Source organism: Erinaceus europaeus, chromosome 19 (assembly GCF_950295315.1).
Source record: "Erinaceus europaeus chromosome 19, mEriEur2.1, whole genome shotgun sequence".
Taxonomy (NCBI): Eukaryota; Metazoa; Chordata; class Mammalia; order Eulipotyphla; family Erinaceidae; genus Erinaceus; species Erinaceus europaeus.
The window spans coordinates 65,186,883-65,211,324 of NC_080180.1; the positions used below are offsets into that span (position 1 = coordinate 65,186,883).

The following is a 24,442-nucleotide window of genomic DNA, read 5'->3' on the forward strand; positions in this document are numbered from 1 at the left end:
ATGTCTACATTTATATCTATGTCTATATGTCTTTGTCTCTATCTGTGTCTACGTCTACATCTATGTCTATGCTATATCTATATTTAGGTACACACACATCATGTATTTATTCTCTGGTCTTTATTTGGGCAATCAGGTTGTTTCCATCTCTGAGCTGTTGTGAATACCTCCCTACAATGGACACAAGTATGGGCAGGTTCTGGCAAGTGCATGTGGAGATCTAATCTTCTTGAACTCTCCAAGATAAGGCTTAGATGCAAATTCCATTGCCTATTAAACCCATCTCTTACCAATTTGGAGGTGTTTTTTTTTTTATCCTTATTTTATTTTAATCAGTCTTTAGTTTGCAAGCCAACATGGAATGGGAGAATGAAGTGAGGTGGTATTCTAGGTATCTCTGCGGTAACACAAGAAAATTTCTTAGAGGCCCCAGGCAACCCACATATAAAAATAACTCTGCAACCTCCTGAAATTCCTTGAAATGGGGTGTATACTGAGAGTAGCTTCAAGAAATTACATAGCTGAAGACCCTTTCTTCTGTATGTTAAAAAATATATTTATTTATTGGATGGAGACCAAAAGAAATTGAGGGGGAGAAAGAGGAAGAGGGAAAAAAGAGACACCCCAGTCTGCTTCATCACTTGTGAAGCTTCCCCTCTGCAGAAGGGCACCTGGGACTTGAACCCAGATCCTAGAGTACTATAACATATACAGTCAACCAGGTATGCTACTGCCTAGCCCCTCTTTCCTTCTTTTTAATAAAAGTCTATGTGTTTCTGTGCTAAATGCAGCTCCGAAAATATAGACATTTTATTACCACCTGCAAAGTTAAATAAGAAAAATTCACCATATTTTGGCACAGTATATTTATTTTTACTTTGTTGCTTTAATATTTGAAGTTATTATAATTTATTTTATTTTACTGCTACTTCTAATGTCCTATGGTATGCTGCATGAAAGCATTCCTAGAGTTGGGCAATTGCAGTCTGTCACATACTTCACATAGGAAGACGTGGATATATCCCCAGGAGGACTGCCCTAGTGCATCTCCTCGTTTCAGTAAATTGCCTTTAGGCTATGATAAATACTTCTTATGCCTGGCTTTTGACACCTGTGATAGTTATATTAGGTTCTTTCAGTTTTAACCAGGAATTATTGTGTTGAGTTTTGAAAGCAGTTGGAATAGGAGAAGTCCATAATTAATTACAGAGACAAATAGTTCTTTATTGTCTAAATAAATGTGCGATTTTAGAATTACAGAAATAAATGCTCTCCAGCCTACACGGCATAACTGAGTCATTGCATAAGGCTGCTCTTAAAAGCAGGAGGGCTGGCATATCAAAAAGCCACCCAAAGCTACCACAGTAAAAGGCTGAAAACATCAGACCTGGGCACAGTCCTTTCCACCCTAGACCCTAGACCAGCTCTTCCTCCTTCGCTTTTCCTTGTATCTGTCAGTGTGGAATACTTTTTTGTAAAGGTCTCTGGAAAAGGAATGCGAGAAGACTAACATCATCTGAAAGTCTATCTATCAGGGCCATGATGGAGGCTGTTGAATACTTCTTCATTTTTTTATTATCTTTATTTATTTATTGGATAGAAGCATCCAGAAATTGAGAGGAATTGGAAGGGTAGGGAGGGAGAGAGACAGAGAGACCCCTACATCCCTACTTCACCACTCAGAAAACTTTCCCCCTGAAAATGGGGACTGGGGGCTTGAACCCAGGTCCTTGCACATTGTAACATGTGTGCTCAATCAGATGTGCCACCACCTGGTCCCTTGAAAACTGTTTATTCAGTGAAGAAAAGGACAGGGTTCTGGAAGGGCCAGAGAACTGGTGTTAAGGAACTAATGCATCTTCTCTCTACCTTCAGCTCCTTCATCTATTCACTCTGAATACGTACTCATTTTCCCATTTCAATCTTTCCAATAGCAACAGAACAGAAACAGACATTTCTTTTGCAGTGCAGTTAGAGGTTCTGTGAATGAAAACACACACCTAGAAAACCTCCTGTCACACCTTCAAATGTCCCCCCCCTCCCGGTTCAATCACAATTACCTTTTGAGACTTCACCTCTGTCAAATTCATATTTGAACAACACCAGCAGACACTACTGAGCAAGAAAATGACTAGGGAGGGGGAAGTCAGAGGAAATAAACCAAAGGAAAGTTTGATCAAGGTAAATGTAGGCCCAAAATTCAAGGAAGAAATCATGAGCGTCCATGCGAATCTCACTTCCTCTTTCTCTCGCCGTACTGCTCTGCCTTCATCCTGCACGTTAGGCTGAATCTTCCACCCAAGTGACTCAGAGCTTGGCTCTTGCAGCACTTGGTGGTTCTTCATGCATTGCCTGGCTGCTGTTTTCCATTAATATCCATCCAAGGACCTTGATAATTGAAGCAATTAGAAGAACTTAGAGAATTAATTGAATTCCAGAAATATACCTCCGTTTCTATCTTGGCAACATTATCATTCTATGCCCTTTGATAATCAGGATCAACTTTCCAGCCAACCTCTTTCTTGCTGTCTCTGTTTTGATCAGATAGGGCCCCAAATTCTGAAATCACTATTGCATCACTGCCTTCAAAACAACTATGCATGCTGGCATGATTATTCTTTATTTGGGGGTAGGGGGTTCACGACATCCAAACAAGCAAAGTTCAAAGTAGAGGTGGAAGACAACAACCAGAAAAGACCATAAATGCTTTATCATGATATACTTCTTCACTTCTTTGGTTTGGAAGTGAAATATGTGAGTTACAAAAGACAGTTTATTCTATCGTAGTTCCTTATTTTGAGCAAATAGTGTATCACAAATCTGTTCTGCTAGGCAGATGCTTTTGAAAGTTCACACTGTCACTGAATATTGGAGAAATCTTGGTGAATGTTCTACATGACATAACCAGATAATCCTTTGAATACAAGTTTCCTTTCTATGTTAAACGAGGCCCTTCTTTGGAACTTGACTTTATGAAATATTGTGATGGTGGGTTAAGAACTTAGAAGTAGGGATAAATATGAGACGATCTCACTCATAGACAGAAGTTGAAAAACAAGATCAGAAGTGAAAACACAAAACAGAACTTGGACTGGTGTTGGCATATTTCACCAAAGTAAAAGACTCTGGGGTTGGGGGAAGGGTTTAGGTCCTGTATCATGACGGCAGAGGAAGACCTAAGGGGGGTTGAATTGTTAAGAGGAAAACTGAGAAATGTTATGCATGTACAAACTATTGTATTTTACTATCAACTGTAAACCATTAATCCCTCAATAAAGAAAATTTTTAAAAAGAACTTAGAAATACAAGAAAGAGCAACATGGACAAATGTTGGGTCCTTCTTGATAGACGAAACAAACAGTAAACTTGATCTAGGAAGCTGTCTTGTCTGCAGAAAATAATGCTCATTGGAACATTGATCATTTGTCTCTCGAGTTAGTTTATTAGGTTCTTAACAGTAGTAAGGAGTAGTAGACTAGTGGCCAGCCAGAGAGAAACTTCCTGTTGTTTATTCAATTTGTGTTATCTATTTCTGTCACTCCAGCAAATCATATGAGTCACTTGATCAAGTTCTAACATGGTCCTTGACATGGTTCTGGCAGAAAAATCCTATTGTTCACCCGATTATTGATATGTTCAAGATATGAAGCAAACACATTAAGCGTTCGAGCGGAAACAGGCATCTTTCTAAGCAGATGCTTGGTGTGATGCATGTTTGTACATAGTTATACCTGACACTCACTTCTGTTATTGGTTTCTTTAGGTCTCTGATCATTCATGCAAATAATTAGCCAACATCCTCAAATCTCTGTAGTCCAAATCCTTCAGAGGGACTCTTTCTTTCCAGATAATGAGACATCCAAATGTTCCATTATGCTTGCAGGACTGCAATACAGTAGGGCTGGATGTTAGTAATAATTTTACACCAAGGAAATGCTGGATTTTCAGTCTCATTTCTTTTAGGCAAGCAGCAAATATGTGTTGCATCTATAGCTTTGGTCATTAGAACCACTCGCAGAAAATTAAGGTATCATTTGCTATAATTGATACGTTGTGCATATACTCATACCGATGCATTAATTCTACTCTAAACTTTTCATTCCTTTTCACGAAAGTCCCGGGAATCGTTTTTCTCTTCATTTCCCTTATAAGGGCATTTGCTTCTCCATTATTGGGCAAACCTTTACCTCAAAGTACAACTTCATCATTAGTCTTCTGGTTGGTTTCTGGCCTTTAACTTGAAGATGGCATAGGGAGAGACGAGAAAAGATGAGTTTCGGTTGCAAAGATATATCTGAGTGATTCATAGATCAGAAAGCCTGGCTTTTTTAACAGGGAAAACCTTTATGTGGGCTGGATATTTCAAAGTTCTGTGAGTCATACATTTTTCCTAAATGCCATTCTTATATTTGAGGAATCTACCTATTTCAGTAAATATTAAACTTTCACTAAAGATACATGGAAAATTAAACCTACATTATAATTCATTACCTCATAGGCTGAGACGGGAGAATCTCACTTTCAAGTGCTGTCAGAATATATATAATTATTCCTTTCAGTTAGCAAGTAAAATCTCCAGATCTCCTGACTCCCATAAGATAGGAAATTAAAAGCTTGGGCTGAAAAGATAGTTTACTTCGCTAATGTACTTGCTGTTGTGTCACAAATAGTCCAGGTTTGAATGACGCCTCCAAGACACTGAAGGAGCTATTCAGTCCTGCGATGTCTCTTGTCTTTCTTTCTGAAAAATTTTTGATTGGCAGCAGTGAAGCCTGAATGATTAGTAGAACAAACGAACAAACATCATCGAGCTGCTCTTGTTCATTTTCTGTTCTGTCAGAATTTCTTGATTTCCTCTGTTCTTTCTTTTCATTTCTTCCACAAACCTTAATGGACTTTTACAGCAAAATTCTGGTCATCAAATTTTCCTTCAGCACCTCATTTTAAGCAATTATCTGACGGGATTTGTCTTCTAAAATATTATTTTTCAAGAAAATGGCTGAGCCTAGTTATGTTTTCTTATATTAAAGTTAGTAGTCACGGAAAGTAGGATGTTCTTTATTTAATAAATTACTATGAATATTTCTTCAGAACTTTTAGATATATCACTATACCAACTTAAAATACGGCAACATTTTTATCAGTAATTTAAAATTGACTGTATGTAAGCTGAAACTTGGAACATTTCAGACAATTTTATTAAGGTGTTAATCCTACATTAGGGGAAGATGGAAATAGGCTGGGGAGATGGATCAACCTGCCAAAGCCCATGTTCAGCAGAGAAGCAATTGCAGAAGCCAGACCTCCTACCTCCTGCAGCCCATAAAGAATTTTGGTCCATACACTCAGAGGGGTAAATGCTAAGGGAAGATGACCAGAGGGCTCTTAACTGCAATTCCATCAGGTCTTGGATAGAGAAGAGATGAAAGAAAGAAAGAAAGAAAGAAAGAAAGAAAGAAAGAAAGAAAGAAAGAAAGGAGATAGATAGTTTTAGAAGTAATAGTCAACTTATATCTGTGACCTTAGGAGAACTATCACATTTTCCAATTGCAGGAATGGGGACACCGAACTCCAATGGTAGGAATGGCATGGAATTATACTCCTGTTATCTTATAATTTTGTAAATCAGTATTAAATAACTAATAAAAATTTTAAACATATATTCATCCTAATAAGATTAAATTAAAATATATCCTTCAAATACATAACAGTAACAAGATATTTTAGAAAGCATTGTATGAGAACTTGATTATAATATGTACATATGTACTAAGAAAAATTATTATTATTCTCACATTTTTCTCTTATTTCATTTGAATGTTCTGATAATCAAAATTAGGAAGTTCTGTCTTGTTTTGTTTAAATGTACATGGTATTTTTAATTTTAGAAGGCATTTTAATTTTCAAAGTAATTTTTTCAGAACAGACCCATCTGTTCACCAAAAGCACTGACCATTTTTGCTTAGTTAATAAAGATCATAAAAAGTGTGTAGCACATTGCTTTTAGCTCCCTATTTACCTCTCAACGTTCCAGGGTTTGAATAATCCAGAATTTTTTAAAATTCTGAAACGTAAGGTGTTATTTCTTAGAATGTGTACAAAGTGATGCTTTTATGATATCACGAGCTGAACAAGTCATGAAGGGGATGTATACGGAAGGACAGGAGGGTGTGTTTCAGATTTCAGTACCTCTACAATCATACAGAATTCTACTGATTACAGTTGTACTGATTTCTGTTGATATGGGCATGCCTCCTGGCCTTTCTTCCTTTCTTTTTTTTTTTTTTTTTTTTTACAGAAATAACAGGAATTAGGGAAAATTCAAAATGGTAGTACATTGATAACTTTTGGTTTGTAGTTTTTAAAGTCTAGATTTGCCATCTGTCTAATGTTCTGTGGTAGATAAAACAGCTATCCCAGTATCTACCAGTCTGTTAGAGTATCTGTCAGTCACCAGTGGGATTTTCAGAATATGTTGCATACCTAACTATAGTCTTCACACCCAGCTGTATGTATCTACAACCAGCACGTGCATCACCTACTTCTCTGTGGCATCGCACCAAATAGACGCAACCTGCACCACTTCATCCTGCCGTAACATCAGATTGCTTACAGCCAGTGTTACACTTATGTTACACCAAGTATCTTTATAGATGGAACATTCCTTTGTCCTTTGGTTTATTTGCTTTATTTCAAGAAAATAAAAAAACTATCCAAAATGTACATCTATCACGATCATATTAATGAACTGTATGATCATCAATGCTTATTAGATCTGAAATAGATCCCCTGTGAGTAGGTTTATTGTATCAGCCTACATAGTAATTAAGTTAAAATATTTCAAAAGAAAATATTGTAAAATTGGCATATATGTCTAAGATTATTTCACTGACCTAAAGTTAAATACATATTGGTAATGAAAGGAGTTTTATGGTAAATAAGTGCTAAAACACAACAGAAGACATTAATATTTCCACTAACTCCTTAATGGTTTTATTGATACTTCTGCTAATCTCTATTAATTCCCTAATGACTTTTATTGAAATTTTGATACATCAAATGTACAGGCTACAAAATATATATTTTTAAGATATAGAGTTGGATAAATATAAAAATATATATATAAATATTTTAATAAATATAAAAATACTCTATATTTCCAGATGACAAAACATTATGTATTTAAAAACACGCATTTTCCCCCGAAAATAAATGCTTCTGTTTATCAAAGAGCTTCATTTAAAGAATGCAAAATGCAGCTTTGCCTGATGAACCTTATAGCAGTTTATGTAGGTTTTCGGGAAACGTTAAGCAAGAACTGGAAATCTTCATATGAAAGATGTCTGTAATGACAGCAGGCAAAAACTCCGACTTCAAACACCTGCCTAGCAGGCGTGATGAGCAGCTGTGCTCAAGGCACCTTTCCATGGGAGCACTGAAGAACAGAACTCAGTTCTGATGTTTCTGTTCCTTGTCTTCTATGCTAGTGTAACAAAATATAAATGAAAGAAGTCAGGGAAAACACTGGTGAGCAGTGGTGCCCCAGCTGAGTGCACATGCTACAAAGTTCAGGGACTACAGCTCAGGCCCCTAGTCCACACCTGCAGGGGGGAGGGACAATTTATAATTGATGAAGCAGTGCTGCAGGTGTGTGTGTGTGTCTCTCTCTCTCTCTATTTCTGTATAAGTACCGCACACTACCGATTACACCACTGGAGCTCCTAATCTCTCTATTTCTATCTTCCCTTCCTTCTTGAATCTGTTTCCAATTAATTAATTAATTAAAATATAAAATGGATTTAAAAAATATTAAGAAAAAAACACTACCCTTCAATTTTTCACTTCTCAGATTATCTATTTACTTATTCCCTCTTGTTGCCCTTGTTGTTTTATTATTGTAGTTGTTGTTGTTCTGATGTCATTCGTTATTGGACAGGACAGGGAGAAATGGAGAGAGGAGGGGAAGACAGAAAGGAGGAGAGAAAGACACCTGCAGACCTGCTTCACCGCCTGTGAAGTGACGCCCCTGCAGGTGGGGAGCCGGGGGCTCGAACCGGGGTCCTTACGCCGGTCCTTGCACTTCGCGCCACCTGCGCTTAACCTGCTGTGCTACTGCCTGACTCACCTCAGATTTTTTTTAAAGGATAATGTACTTATTGGGATGACTCTTTAAACAATTTCTTTCAACATGTCTTTATAATTGGATTAACTTTCTGGGGTTGCTAGGGTGGTATTTTAGTTTTTCCAGTCTGTAGACTTGTCTCAGGCTCCAAGCATATATTGCTCACTCATAGTGCTGGCTAGTTGAACCATGGCAGTAAACTCACAAAACATCAACATAGGAGAAATTATACTGGTCTTTCTGTTTTTTTCTTTTTCTTTCCTCCAGGGTTATTGCTGGGCTCGGTGCCTGCACCATGAATCCACCACTCCTGGAGGCCATTTTTTCCCCTTTTTGTTGCTCTTGTTGTTGTAGCCTCATTGTGGTTATTATTATTGCCACTGTTGATGTTGTTCGTTGTTGGATAGGACAGAGAGAAATGGAGAGAGGAGGGGAAGACAGAGAGGGGGACAGAAAGATAGACACCTGCAGACCTGCTTCACCGCCTGTGAAGCGACTCCCCTGCAGGTGGGGAGCCGGGGGCTCGAACCGGGATCCTTACGCTGGTCCTTGCGCTTTGTGCCACATGCGCTTAACCCACTGCTCCACTGCCCGACCCTATACTGGTCTTTCTATTGATTCTTTGTGAAAGTATAAAGTCACACAAGAAAAAAATCTCAGAAATCCATTTCTATGTGTGACTATTTAAGAACATTCCATCATTCAAGAATTGTGATAATCCAGGACTATTAATTAATGTCATTCTGTAATTCAAAATCTCTTTTCAAGTATATTAATTATGCCTCCCTTCAAAGTCTAGAAGTGAAAGTGAACTGATGTAGCTGTAGGGAACATGTATGCCATGAAGCCTAGTTGCCAAAGTCAAGGTTCAGTGCCAAACAAATGAACCAAATCAGTCTGAGTCTCTATTCAGAGGGACTCACTTCATTTTTCAATCCAGAAAACACATGGTAATATATGTTTCCTTGACAACTCTCTGCCTTCTGATCCCTTGCTCGAAGATGTACTGCCAAGACATGGAATTTGCGCTGTGTCTATTACGCTGTGTCTATTACTAAACTACCCCTGTTTTAGGTGCTTTGTACCCCTGTTCTCTTAGTTTTCTCCCATGGGACTCCCAAAACATGGCCATGAGGAGACAGAAGATGTCAGGTCACTCAGTAAAAGCTGTGACCATTTGGGCCACATTTTCAGTATAGTATCCCAAAGAGGCAGAATATGTCGTGTCCTTAATATAAAGATTGACAGGAGGGAAGAGGTGGGCACAGGCACACATCTGTTCAGATTTGTGTTTCTGTATTTTTGGAATAAATATCCAGATATGGACTAACTGGTTCAAAATTTCCCTTCTTTCTGCAAGTTCTCCAATATTTGCTGTATCTTATGATTTTGGATAGCAGCCATTCTCACAGATGTGAGGGGATATCTCATTGTGGTTTTGATTCTGCATTTCCTTCATGAAAAAAGAATGATGAGGTCACATGCCTGCTGACCATCTGTAGGTCTTCTTTGGAGAAGTGTCTATTCAGACATCTGTGCAATTTTAATAATTCTTAATTTTTAGTTTCATGAGTTCTTTGGATATGTGAGGTATTAACCCCTTGTCAGAGGCACGGTGTGCAGTTATCATCTCCCCACTCAATAGGATGCCTTTGTGCTTTGATCTAAGTTCCTTTCACTGAGAACTTATTTAGTTTGTTCTCGTACCATCTGTTTCCTTTTGTTTTACTGCCACAGCAGTTGAGTCCCCGGACACATCTCTAAGGTTAATTTATGTCAAGGAGCACATGGTTTTAGGTCTTGCATCCAGATCTTTAATCTATTTGGAGTTCAGTTTTGCAGCATAATTTAAGATAGCTGAGAACAGGAACACGGTAAGTGCTAATTGAATAATGACTGGATTAATAGTAACAAAGATCTGATGTATACATACATATCAACAATAGAAATGACTCAGCTATAAAAAATAATTTTTAAAGGAATAAAGTTTGTATTAAATATTGTCAGTTCATTATGTTCAAACCTAAAACCTACTTTTTAATGAGTTATTTACATAATTATAAGATAATAGGGTTATAATTCCACACTGCTCCCACCACCAGAATTCTGTGGATCCATAATTACTCTCCAGTGGAAACTTCAGTAGTTCTCCAGAGGTCTCAGATATGGGTTGACTTTACAATTATTTCGGTCTATATCTATGTCTCTATTTTTTTTTTTTTGCCCTTTTTTTCTATAGCTGTGCCTTCACTTTCTAAGTTACACCTAAACCTATTACTACTTTCAAATGTCCTTCCTTTTTCCTCTTCTTTCTCAGATTAGTAAAACAATGTCTGACTTCCGCTGGTATATTCTAGATTGGTGATAATATAAAAGCGGAGATTCTCAGTGACATGTGGAACTGGGGGCCAGAGCTCTCTAGTCATCTTCCACTAATTTACCCTCCTCTGGGAGTATGAACCTAAATGCCTCTTGGGGATGCAGAAGGAAGAAGGTGTTTCTATAATTGCTTCTTTGCTGGACATATGGTAGGTTGATCCACACCCCCAGTGTCGTATGCTTTACATTGATTTGTTCTAGCCCCCCCCCCACCAAGAGAATTGGATCAGTCCTGTTAATTTCGCGGGCCTGCTTGGCCCCGCCCCAAGGAGCCCCGGGAGAGGGTTCCTGAGTTTGAGAGTTTCAGGGTTCCAGAGTAAGAGAGAGTTCCAGTGTGCCAGAGTTTCAGAGGGCTCTCAAGTATGAGAGTTCCAGAGTGAGAGAGTTCCCGAGTTACAGAGTAAGAGGGAGTGCTTGTGCCGCCGCAAAGAGACAGCAGAGTTCTGTTTGGTGATTAGTTTGTCTTAGTTTATGAATCGTTGTTCCTGAATAAAGAAATACAGCTTCCCTGCCCAGCCATTGTCTCCGCGTCTCTGTTCACCACTGCAAAGCCAACCCGGCTGGCAAGAGCCAACAAATTTTAACAACAAATGGCGCCCAACGTGGGGCATAGAAAAACCTGGGGGCGGAGACTGCATCAGAATAAGTCCTCAGCAACATCTCCTCCTATCCCTTTATATCTAAATGGACACAGTAAAGAAAAATGGAGCATGCTTAAATGTTTTAGAGGAATGCCATGCTCAGGTGGGAAGATGTAGGACTTTCTGTGGAGGAGGGAAGGCTTAAATGGCTGCCAACCTTGTGAGATTTAAACGTCCTCCTGTGCTCAACCCCTCTTTAGAGAGAGAGACTTACCTGGAGAGACTCATCTCATAGGTTTAAGCGCAGCCTGCTTAACCATCTCTTCACAGTATCTCTACATCTTTTCTATCTTTCTATCTAGTAATTGCATAAGATGTACAAAGTCTATAAAAGACTATCATGGGGCAGAAACCTTTTGGGCATAAGCCTAAATGACATAACAAAATAGGAAGGGACACGAAGGGGAGAAGTAAAAGTCAGTGTGGTGTGAATGGAAGGATTGGTGTGTGAAGGAACATTCCCTGTTTGGGTGGGGAAAAGGGCAAGGGTACATAATGAGGGGGAGGTGGGAGGCATGACCCACCAAACAGAGGGGCTATTTGGCATTGTATAGTCCTCAAGGCAACAGTCTGTAAAGTCTATGAATTACTCAGGATCAGTCTATGAAAAACCAGCAGCGTGAAGGGAAATAAGCTGCTTCAAAATTGTGTAAAATGTATATAGGGTATGTCAGAAAGTCCGATACAAGTCTCAGTCCGAAGTAGATGGCTAGGGGAGGAATTGGCAGGGGATGCAACACTGCATGAGGGAGGTCAGCCGCTGGAATGTTGCTCTTTTGTAGATAGCTAGCTGGAACTGCCAACACGTAACAAGCAGGTCAGAAGCAGGAACGGTAACCAGGCATGAAGAAAGTTCTGTCCTTGGAATTCGTGTATCAGGTTCTTCAGATCACGTTGAGTGACATCTAGGGTTTCGGGGGGTGTGCCACGGTAGTCATGCCATCTAGTGAGTGATGTCAGGGTGTGCAGGGGTTCAGATGGTTTTTCCGGGATTCCTGTGAAAGAAACACAAACAATCTGCTTCTCGTGGTTAACAGAGAACTGGTAACAAGTTATAGGTTTGTTATAGTTGATACCTCGATGATTATAATTGGTTTAGAATCTCTTTATGATTTATTAAAAGATCATCTAATGTTACCTCCTGTAGCAGCCTCTACGGCAGGATCTTGAGACCAATTTTAGCTAAAATATGTATTTTAAACAGACTCAAATTGCTTAGAGAGTTAACGCATATTCGTGACAATGATTTTAACGTTTACAGTGCCAGATTGATGCCAGATCTGTTGTGGATTAATTTCCACAAGATAGTTTACAGGGCACCTTTGGGGGCCCTTCAAAGGTGTCCTGAATATAAAATTTATATAGTTTAGTTTTGGGAATGAATAGTCACGTTTAACATTTAGACTTTTACCTAAATAGTAAGTTACCTTAACAATTAATTTTTACCTTGTCTGGTAAAAGTGTAGCTGTAGGGTTACACTTCTGACCGTTAAGTTAGTGTTACCAAACTTGAGACATACCCATAAACATTTAGTTATAACAAACTGGAGGAAAAAGAACTTTTGTTATAAAAACACATTATTTAAAAACAATTTTAAATCTGTCATTAGTCACACAGTTTAAGACTAAACACTTACATATATACCAAAACTACATATAAAATTCAAAAGAGGGAGAAAGAAAAAAATTTTTGGAATGTTTCTGGACGTCTCCAGAAACTTTGGCTGCGTCCAGCATTTTTATATAAGGCCAATTATCTTTTAGAGTACTCCAAGCAGATGGGTCATGCAAAAAAAAGAAAAAAAATTTTGTCATTTAACACACTCACTCACAAAAACAACTGGCCAGTTATAACATAAGACATACAGGGAAAGGGTAGGAGAGAGGTCTCTGTGAGCCAGACTTTGCAGGTTCTGCCATGTTGTATTACGGGTCCTGGGATGTATCCTGCATCTGGTCCTCTTGTAGTATTTCTTGTTCTTCAGGAATAACAGCACCATCCTGCGGGTATTGTCGGACATGGCGGGCAGGAACCCAGACAGGTTTAGAGAAATTTTGAGGGAAAATGCATGCGAAACCCCTTCCCATGGTCAATAATGGGTCAGGCCCTTTCCAAACTTTATCGAGTGGGTCTCTCCATTTCACCTTAATAGATGGGAGGGTAGATGGTGTTTGCCAGTGAAGAATAATAGGGGGTAAGGCTGAGTTATTGTAAATCTTAAAGAGATTTGACTTAGTTAAGGCTTTTGCTAGCTGGATATTGGGGGGATATGTTCCTCCTTTATCTTTATTTAGTTGAGCCTTCAGTGTTTGATGGGCCCTCTTGACAATGCCTTGTCCCTGTGGATTGTAGGGAATGCCCGTGGTATGAGTAATATTCCAGAGGAAACAAAAATCTTTAAATTGTTTGCTTGAAAACATAGGTGCATTGTCTGTTTTCAAAAATAATGGGACCCCCATAACGGCAAAACAAGAGAGCATATGGCTTACAAGCTTTTTAGCACTTTCTCCTGTCTGAGCTGTAGCCCACATAAATTTAGAAAAGGTATCAATTGAGACAAACACATATTTTTGTTTGCCAAAGTTTGGTATGTGGGTGACATCAATTTGCCAAATAGCATTAGCTTTTAAACCTCGGGGGTTAACCCCAAGGGTCTGGATAGCAGGTATCTTTATGAGATTTGCACAAGAAGAGCATGTAGCAAGGATATGTTTTAACTGTGGTACAGGAACATCAGGGAATCAAGCTTGAAGGCCTTTAAGATTAACATGGGTTAGAGAGTGAAAATTAGCAGGATCAGAGACAGAGACTGGGAAAGTTCCTGTGGAGGCAAGGTGGTCAACTGCGGCATTCCCTTCAGACAGGGAACCAGGAAGAGGGCTGTGGGAACGAAGGTGTTGAATATACAGTGATTGGGTTCGAGAACAGAGCATAGAGGCGATTTGAATCAAGAGAGGGGAAAGTGGGTTGTCATCAATTTTCACATACGAACGAGCAAGCCATGGAAGTAAGTTAAGAGTATACACACTGTCAGAAAAAAGGTTGAAGGATTCTGGTACAGCTTTTAGTGCAAGAAAAACAGCATAAAGTTCTTTGTACTGAGGGGAATTATCAGGAAGCTCAGTAAAGAGAGGTTTAGGAGATTGTTTGTCTGGGTAATATATAAGGGCAGCAGCTCCCCTTTTTCCGCCATCAGTAAAGATTGTAGGAGCAGAGGGAATGGGATCCCGAGAGAAAAGTTTAGGTGCTAGTAGAGGCAGAAGAGGTAAAGAAGCTATCAATATATTAGAAGGAAAATGGTTATCTATTTGTCCTGGAAACCCCACGAAGCTTATGGCAAAGCGGGAATGATGGCGTATAAGCCACTCTGTATCTGTGAGAGAAAAGGGCAGAATGATTAAATCCGGTTCTTTCCCTAAGACCTGCACAGACCTATTTCTCCCTTGGCGAACCATGAATGCTAATGCATCTATCTCAGTGAGGAGTCTTGGAGCTCCTCCTACTGGCGTGTGAAGCCATTTGAGAACCCCATGGTCTTGCCACAGTGCCCCTACTACTGTGGGGGTGGAGTTGAAGATTAGAAGGTTTACAGGAGAGGAGGGGGAGAATCGAACAAGGTGCATGTCCTGGAGGGCCTGGTTAACCCTTTCCAGTGCCAAGGAGGCCTCAGGAGTTAACTTACGTTTTGAAGAGGGCTGTTTGTTTCCTTTCAACAGGTCAAACAGTGGTTGGAGGCAGCTTGTGGGCAGATAGAGATACTGCCTAAGCCAATTTAAATTTCCTAGAAAACTTTGTAAAGAAGCAAGAGTAAGGTTAGAAGGGAAGGTAACATTAGGTTTTAAGGGACGAATTTGCGTTAGAGAAATCTCTGAACCTAGGAAGGATATTGGAGGGATTAGCTGTATCTTCTCAGGGGCTACATTAAGGCCGCTTTTCTTTAATGCAGGAATGAGAAAATCACGTAAGGCATAGAGATCTGTATCTGATTTTCCCCATATTAAAATATCATCTGTATAATGAAAAATATTAAGGCCCTTATGAATATATGGGACAAGGGCAGATTTAACAGCCTCCTGACAAATTGTAGGACTATTGGCCATACCCTGGGGAAGCACCACCCATTCAAATCTATCAGCGGGGCTGGCATTATTAATAGACGGAACAGAGAAGGCAAAACGTTTACAATCTCGCGGATGCAAGGGGATAGAGAAAAAACAATCTTGTATATCAATAGCTATGATTGGAATTCCCGTGGGAATTGCAGAAGCAAGAGGCAAACCCCTTTGGGGGGAGCCCCAGACCTGCATGGTTTTATTTACTGCACGGAGATCTTGAAGGAGGCGCCATTTTCCCGAGTGCTTTTTAATCACAAAGACAGGAGTATTCCATGGGCTTCGAGAATGATGAATGTGTCTCAAGGACAACTGCTCCCGGACGAGCTCTTTTAAAATTTTTAGCTTATCCCTAGGTAAAGGCCACTGTTCCACCCAGACAGGCTCATTAGAAAGCCAGCTTAAGCGGGGTGTTTGGCTACGAACAGTGACATTTAGTATTGGGGGTGCTGAATAGACCTGGTATCGCGGGAATGAGTTTTACGCTCTGCAGAGGCGTCTGTGGATATCCTAACATTAAGACATTCCAGAAGATCCCTGCCCAGTAAGTTGGTGCTAATATTAGCTACCAAAGGGCGGAAGTGTCCGGTAGAACCTTCTGGGTCTTCCCACATAAGCGAGTCTCGTGTGCAAAATGCTCTTGTCATCCCTCCTATTCCATGTAAACTGGGTCCAGGGATGAGTTCCCAATCTTGGGGAACCTCTTCTTGCCTTAAAATCGTCTTTGCTGCCCCCGTGTCAATCAAAAATTTAAAAGGAATATTGCCAATCTTTACTGTCATAGAAGGGTGACCTTGTTCTAAAACAGGAGTGGTCCACAAAACCTCAGGCCCCGAATTTGTACTATTCAGGGGCGAACCATCTTTATGAAATTGGGACCAACAATCTCTCTTCCAATGAAACCCCTTATGACATTTTGGACAAACAGTACGTGGTCTCTGGCTCCCTGACTGAAAGCGGGGTTGCTCTGGCTGGAGGCGTGGTTTCCCTGACTGGAGGCGTGGTTGCAACTTATCAGGACATTGGTTACGCCAATGTCCTTGGTGACCGCACTGAAAGCAGGCCCCGTTTTGCTTTCGTGGGGCAACTGCATAGACCTGCGTCATAGCGGGTGTCCCATAATTGCCTGATGTAAGTTCCTGTGTTGCTAGAATCCAATTATCTGGGTGTAGGTGTTTAAGATTAAGAAATACCTGATGGAATTGTGGTGTCATGCCTTCCCAGACAATAGAGCGCAAGAGTAGTGTGTGGACGTCAGGATTATAAACCTTTCTCTCTAAGCTTCTCTTCACCCTTGAGATGAAGCTCGCCAATGACTCATCAGAGCCTTGGTGAAAAGAGTTAATGGGAGCTGATGGATCTACATCAGGTGTGGTCACCCTTTCCCATGCTTGTGTTGCACAGATGCGTACCTGTTCAAAATAACCAGTTGGAAACCTGGCTTCTGCCTGCTGAGCTCCAGATTCATAAGCTCCTGCTCCAAACAAAGCATCAAAATTCCATTCTACCTGTTTGTTACTATTTTCCTGCGATTGCCTAGAGCACTCATCGCGGAAACATGCCTGCCACTGAAGATAGAGTGGGTCTGGGAGTGCAGCATGAGCCAGTTCTTTCCAGTCTTGTGGTATATTTAAATGCTGGTAAAAGCTTCTCAAAACGGACTTGGTCCATGGAGAGTGCATACCGTCCTCCCTGACTGCTTGCCTGAGCGTTCCAAGTTCTATTGAGGAATATGGCTGCCACGGCTGAGGGTTTTGTTTAGAAGGGGCCAAGTTTACCGGGAATGTGTGGATTTGGTCCGATGGCGCGGGAGAGGGAGCTACAGAAGTGGAAAGTTCAGTAGAAACTGCTGTAGTGGCTGCAGGGGAGACTAAACGCATATCTACGGGGACGGAGCTCCCGGGGTGGACTGCACATGGTTTAAAATCCTTAAGTGCTGAAAAAATATCCTTTAGCTCTCGTATCTCAGTCACTAGGTCCCTTAATGGTGACGTATCAGCAGGGGGCGGGGTCAGGGACGAGGAAGCCTCAGGCGGAGCTGAAACCGGGATGGCAGGGGCTGGGGGCGGGGTTCAGGAATGCAGAAGCTGCAGGCAGAGTTCCATAGTGCCAGAGTTCCTGAGTTTGAGAGTTTTCAGGGTTACAGAGTAAGAGAGAGTGCCAGAGTGACAGAGTTCCTGAGTTCCTGAGTTCGAGAGTGCCAGAGTTTTCAGACAGCTCCCCAGTACGAGAGTTTCAGAGTTCCAGAGTTGGAGAGTTCCTGAGTTACAGAGTAAGAGGGAGTGCTTGTGCCTCCGCAAAGAGACAGCCGAGTTCTGTTTGGTGATTAGTTTGTCTTAGTTTGTGAATCGTTGTTCCTGAATAAAGAAACACAGCTTCCCTGCCCAGCCTTTGTCTCCGCGTCTCTGTTACCCGCCCGTGAAGCTAGCCCACCCGGCCGGCTGGAGCCTTCAGAAATTTTAACAAATGGTGCCCACGTGGACATGACCTGCGCATCTCTCAGGTAAGTAAAGACAATTTGGCTACCTATGCACTATGGCCTTCTCTTCTGCTTGTGAAGAGATCTCCAAAGGCCTCTTTCTTCATGAGACTGTTTTGCTGTTTCTGGAACATTTATCTCTGGACCACTCGGTGGTTTCCACTCACTTGGGCGAACTCAGAACAGCCAGCGGGAAGAGCCAGCGGGCGGGAGGCGAGGCGCGGAGCTGCTGTTTCCACCTGGTTAAACAGCCAGCCAGCCGGCTGTGCCCAGACAACCCCGCGCACCGCGCCCACAGCCCCGAAGCCCCACAGCCCGCAGGAGGCCTACGCCAGCACGCAGGAGCCCGATGCGTTCACGCTAGAGCCCGAGGCCAACACGCAGGAGCCCGAGGCCAGCCCACAGGAGCCGGCTCTCCACCGCGTGGCGCAGGACACTGGACGCGGGATCCCTCTATGCTGCTCGGCCACTGCGAACAGAGCAGCAGACATGGCAGGGCCATGGGGCAGGGCCGCGGCGGCCTATCATGACCGCCACCTCTGGGCACCTAGGCCCATGCCTTCTACAATGGTGGCCTGCCTGCCCTCTTGCTATAAATTCTGGAACCATCCTGGGCCTCCCGGATCCCCGGACTCCCTGCCAAAACTGGGCACACGAGATCTCCAGCCACCGGTCCGGTCTGAAGGCAGACAAGCTGGAGTATGCAGAGATTTGTGCAGAGATCGCAACCTGCAATTCCTAGAAGTAAAGCTGTGTGGGAAGCCACCTCCGGATGGTGAACCCCCCCCCCCAACAACTAAGACAGTACAGATTTAAATTCGTGTTTAAAATGACATGTCTTCGTAACAAAGGTTTCTCTCCTTGTGTATTAATGACCATGTTTATGTGTATGTTTAAAGTTTGGTAAACAGTAGCTTTAAGGCTAAATTCTTACTAGTCAAAGTTAAATGAAAAAGGTTTTCAACGTAATTCTCATAAAGATAAAAATTAACTTACATTTAAAGTCTGAGGTAAAAATTAGTTAACAATAAATATATTTTAACTAAGTTGGTCTAAACAAAAGGTTAAATAGACTTGTTGATATGTAAAACTCTCCATTACCTTCTCTATTAGAAATGGTAGATAGCACAATGGCTATGCTAATTATTCTCATGCCTGAGGTTTCCTCTCCTGCCCACACCTAGGGTGTGTCTCCATCTTGAATGGGTGTAACAAAAGGTTAAAAGACGTTGTTGATATGTAAAAGTCTCAAAATTCCTTCTCTATTAGAAACATTGGATAGTGCAGTAGATATGCTAATAACAAGTTTTGTTTCATAGTAAGTAAGTTGCAGCCAGCTGCCTGTGGGACTCTAGGCCGTTCCCCGCCCCCATGCAATTGCCCGTAGAGGCAAGTAGGCCCCCAGAGGCAAGAAATGTTTTTTTTTCAGATATGGCCCCCTCAGGCCTTCCCTTGGCAACATGCTGGTTTTTGTTATATATGTTTCTGTTCACCCCACACCCTTGATACTATAGTCATTTAGTTAAAAAGAAAAGGGGGAATTGTCATATGCTTTACATTGATTTGTTCTAGCCCCCCCCCCCCCAAGAGAATTGGATCAGTCCTGTTAATTTCGCGGGCCTGCTTGGCCCCGCCCCAAGGAACCCCAGGAGAGGGTTCCTGAGTCCGAGAGTTCCTGAGTGCGAGAGTTCCTGAGTTCGAGAGTTTCAGGGTTACAGAGTAAGAGAGAGTTCCAGTGTGCCAGAGTTTCAGAGGGTTCCCCAGTACGAGAGTTCCAGAGTTCCAGAGTTGGAGGGTTCCTGAGTTCAAGAGTAAGAGGGAGTGCTTGTGCCACCGCAAAGAGACAGCAGAGCTCTGTTTGGTGATTAGTTTGTCTTAGTTTGTGAATCGTTGTTCCTGAATAAAGAAATACAGCTTCCCTGCCCAGCCGTTGTCTCCGCGTCTCTGTTACCCGCCCGTGAAGCCAGCCCGGCCGGCCAGAGCCTTCCAAAAATTTTAACAACACCCCAGTCTGTTTCTGTTTTTCCATAGTGGGGTAGGGCTCTGGGGAGGTGAGGTTCAGCGACATGTTGGCAAGGTCATATGTCTAGAGATATCAGGATGAAATTGTAGTAGCATCTCGCTGGCTGAAAATACTGAGCAAAGACAAAATGTTAATATGAACCAAGGAGAAGATGAGAATAGGTATCTTTTGGTGTTAACAAACTATCAAGTCTATATTTTAGGGATATTCCTAGGGGCCCATGACTTTAGTAAATTGTGCTTGAGTTTGATACTTAACATGAAGATAAACTAGAAATATTGTCTGGAAAGATGTAGTCAGGGTTGAAAATGGAACTAGAAAGCTGAATTAGGGCAGAAGAAATCAGCTTCAAAACTTTATATATATATCTTTAGATCTGTGTATCATCTATCTATCTATCTATCTATCTATCTATCTATCTATCCACCTATATATCTATATGTCTCTTAAGCACATTGATCTGGCCCCAGTCCATGTCTATTCATATTTAGCACAGAAGCCTGTAGAAAGTCTGAGTACCTGTTCCTCTGAGCTCACAGTCCATTGTCACAGCTGGGAAGCTTTTAGGCGACATTCATTTCAGGACCAATTTTCCTTCCTCCAGTGGAGTAGGAAGACCCAGCCACCCTCTGATTGGGACAGTGCTTACTTTTGCTACTTTATAGTGAGGGTGAAGTCCTGGAGAGGCCCACAAAAGGGCTTCTGATGACATCCCTGATGGAAAGGATGTTAAAGAGAGGGATTTGGTAGAGGTCCAGCCCCACAGTATCTATGGGGGAATCCAAGGATAAACTGATGAGGGTGACAGGTGATGAGGTGGCATGGTTTTCGTTAAGAAACTCATTCACTTTTCAGTAAATAAGTCCCCCACTTTTTTTTTTACTTACATGCAAACTAACAGATTTAGCTAGTAAATGTTATTTTATTCAATTTTTAAAAACAAATATACCATAAGTATTTGTACTCCAAGTATTTGGATTTTATGTGACTTGTGTTTGTTTAGGTTTTCTTTTCTTTTTTTTTTTTTCATAAACCATAACTAAGCAGTGCTCTGGTGTTCTTTTTTAATTAATTTATTTTTAAATTTTAAATGTATTTATATATTCCCATTTGTTCCCCTCATTATTTCTTTTCTTGTAGTTATTATTGGTGTTGTTAATGATGTCCTTGTTGTTGGATTGGACAGAGAGAAATGGAGAGAGGAGGGAAGACAGAGAAGAAGAGAGAAAGACACACATGCAGACCTACTTCACCTTCTGTGAAGCTACTCCGCTGCAGGTGGGGAGCCGGGATCTGGAACTGGGATCCTTCCTCCAGTTCTTGCGCTTTGTGCCACACTTGCTTAACCGGCTATGCTACCACCAGAGTCCCAATATTTATTTTATATGAGAAAGAAAAGAGAAAGAGAAAAAGAGGTGACACCACTCAGGCACATATGTTGCCAGAGATGTAACTCAAGACCTAATGCTTGAGAACACGATGCTTTATCCATTGTAACATTTACCAGACGATTTGACTTCTCCAAAGAAAAATGTATATAGCCTTAGTGTTGTGATTAAAAGATAGAGATAGAGAAACAGGGAGAGAGAGATTGAAGGAGACTGCCACAACAAAGGTAACACCACTGCAACCAGGCCACTTCAAGCCTGGCTCACTTTGTGATGAATAATCAACCCTAATCCTAACCCATGACCCTAACCCTAACCCTAACACTAACCCTAACCCCTAAACCCTAACCCTAACCATAATCCCTAACCTGAACACTAATCTCTAACCCTAACCTAACCCAATCCCTAACCCTAGCCCTAACCCTAATCCCTAACCCTAACCCTAATCCCTAACCCAAATTCCTAATCCGAACCCAAATGCTAACACTAACCCTAACTCTAATCCCTAACAGTAATCCCTAATCCGAACCCGAACCCTAACCTTAGCCCTTAACTCTAACCCTTAACCCCTAACCCTAATCCCTAACCCTAATCCTAATCCCTAACCCTAATCCCTAACCCTAACCCTAACCCTAACCCCTAACCCTAACCCTAACCCTAACCCTAACCCTTAACCATTAACCCCTAACCCCTAACCCTAATCCCTAATCCCTAACCCCTAATCTCTAATCCTAATCCTAATCCCTAACCCTAACCCTAATCCCTAACCCCTAACCCCTAACCCTGAACCTAACCCTAACCTAATAGCTAAACGAACTATTTCACTGGCCCCGTCGCCTTTGCTTTTCTATAAGATTAGATAATCTTTTCTATAAGATTAGATATCATGACTATGAAGCTTTCTAGTAATTGACTATGTTCAGAATGTTTAGATATTCATATGACTCCTCACACAAATGTCTTTTTGTTCTGACAAAACATTGGCAGATATTCCTTATGCTTCTGTCCTGAATAATCTATTAAAGCTTTATCTCTTCTTGACTCATTATTTTCCAGTTATTGGAAAGGATTTCTTTTCCTTGTTTTAATTTTCTGATACCTTTTCAAACATTCAGGCATGCCTAAAATATACTACAGATAAGAAATTGTGCTCTTGACATTAAACATCATAATGACTCAAGATGACAAAGTATTAGAAATATTAAAAAAAGTTGCAAGATACGAAATCAGTGCACAAAAACGTATTGCAAATGAACTAGAATATTAACCTGGGAAACAACCCCTTTATAGTTCACAATGAAGAGTTAAAAAATGTCAGAATAATTTTAGTCAAAAAGTGAGATATTAGTTAAAAAAGAATAAAAAACTTGGTTAATTTTATTTAAAGCTACACATACACTCATAGAGTTATTTGGAATATTATGGGATAATAACAATATTTATTATTTTTAGAACACTCAAATGCCATGATATACCTTAGATAAATTGTTTATGATTTCACCATTCTTATTCACACCCAATTCAATTTTATTAAATCATCTTACGTGAACTTAAATGATACTACTTCACAGAAGTGAATTTGCATTGTCTTAACATAATTTGTAAGTTGGAGATCAAAAGATAAGTGACAGGTCACCAAGTGGAAAACCTGAACTTGAAAGAGGATAATAAATGTCCATGATAACATAAAGTAGACAAAAAAAATAGTAATCTAGTTTAGTGATGGGAGATTTCATTTTCTCTACAAAAACTGAAACTTTTGAGTGGTACAGGATGATAAAATATAGAATTATGGATGAAATAAAGAATTATTGACCTTGTATGTCAGAAATCCTAATGGGACCAGTCCTATCCAATCTCAGAGAAAATGTGCCCTCAGTAGATTAGAAACAGCAAAACTACTTGGAGCAAGTGACCCCAGGATTCAATTCAATATAACTTGGAACAGTGACCTAAATGCTCTATCAGGCTTAGGGCTTGAATGCTCCAAGGCATATTTTCAAGGTGTAAGAGAAGGAATGGAAAAAGTAGTCTAGGAAATAATCAGATGAAACCAGAGCACTCGAGGATAGGGGAAAAATAATAATAACACTGTCCAAAGCAGATTAAAATAAAGAAATAGAAATAAAAGAATGCATACATACTCAGCAACTTAACTTGACCAGTGGCTCTCAACAAGCATTGTATTTTGCTTGAAGGCAAATGAAGTGTTCTCCTCTTCCTCCTCCACTAATATAGTTCTTAGTGGTCATCCTATATTAATGCCACTGATAATTAAATTCTATATTAAACCAGGCACTATACTCTTCTCCTGAAGAATGAATGGAAGTTAGCAATAATTCTTATTGGGTAATAAAGCTCTTCTTTAGGAAATGGAACAAAGAAATTATTCCCTAAAGCTTATCCAAAAGGAAGAGGGGAAAAAACAACTCAAGTTTTATTAAGTTGTTAAATAAAACAGTAGGCAGAGTTGGGAAAGTCAGTCTATTAAATAAAGAAATTTAGAAATGTAAAAATATTAACTTTTTATTGAGGAAAAATGGCATTTTGATGAGCACTGAGTTGTGACTTAGCTAGCACCTGTCCTGGCCAGTATCACTTCTGTTTCTGGTGTGAAAGTCTGACAGGAAGTCCTTAGTGCAAGTGAAGACAGCTGGAGCCTGCTCAGAAGTTCTGCGGTCTTTATTCACTTTGTCTGCAACAATGATGCAGAAGGCACATGCTCATAGGCATACCATCAGTAGCCAAGATCCACTTGCAAGGAACCTATAGTTAGAGTACTTTCACAATAATAAGAGTCAGTTATCCTAACAATTAAATTTACCAGATTATCATTTACAAACAACTGAATTTTTTTTTTAACACTTGTGAACAAAATTATGAGTTTAGCCCTTTGTTTTTCAGTGGTTGGACATCTGTGTTCTCATGTCAGCTTTGGCTTCAGAGTGACCTGGATTATCTAGTAAATCAAATTTGTGATTTCTATTATTATTATTATTTTCCTTTTTCTTAAAAGTTTTATGAATTTATTACTGGATAGAGACAGAGAGAAATTGAAAGGGGAGATAGTGAGAGAGAGAGAGAGAGACAGAGAGACACTTGCAGCCCTGCTTCACCACTCGTGAAACTTCCCCCCTGCAGGTGGGAACCAGGGACTTGAACCTGGGTCCTTCTACACTATAAAGTGTGCACTTAACCAGGTGCACCACCACCTAATCCAATTTATTCATGTCTTTATTTTGTTTTAGGAAAAGTATATTTTCCTCTAACCCTGTATTCTCTTTAAGAACAGTAAAA

At 40.6% G+C, this 24,442-nt stretch overlaps 2 long non-coding RNA genes across 2 annotated transcripts in view; one reads left to right on the plus strand and one right to left on the minus strand.

Moving 5' to 3' along the window:
- The window catches only part of LOC132534667 (uncharacterized), a 460,528-nt gene that overhangs the window by 182,253 nt on the left and 253,833 nt on the right, over nucleotides 1-24,442 (plus strand). The window lies entirely within an intron of this gene.
- Nucleotides 3,420-4,768, minus strand: LOC132534767 (uncharacterized). Its single transcript, XR_009546483.1, has 3 exons — nucleotides 4,492-4,768; nucleotides 4,188-4,237; nucleotides 3,420-3,885 (listed from the first exon to the last, which is right to left on the minus strand). It is a non-coding gene; the product is annotated as an uncharacterized LOC132534767 (long non-coding RNA).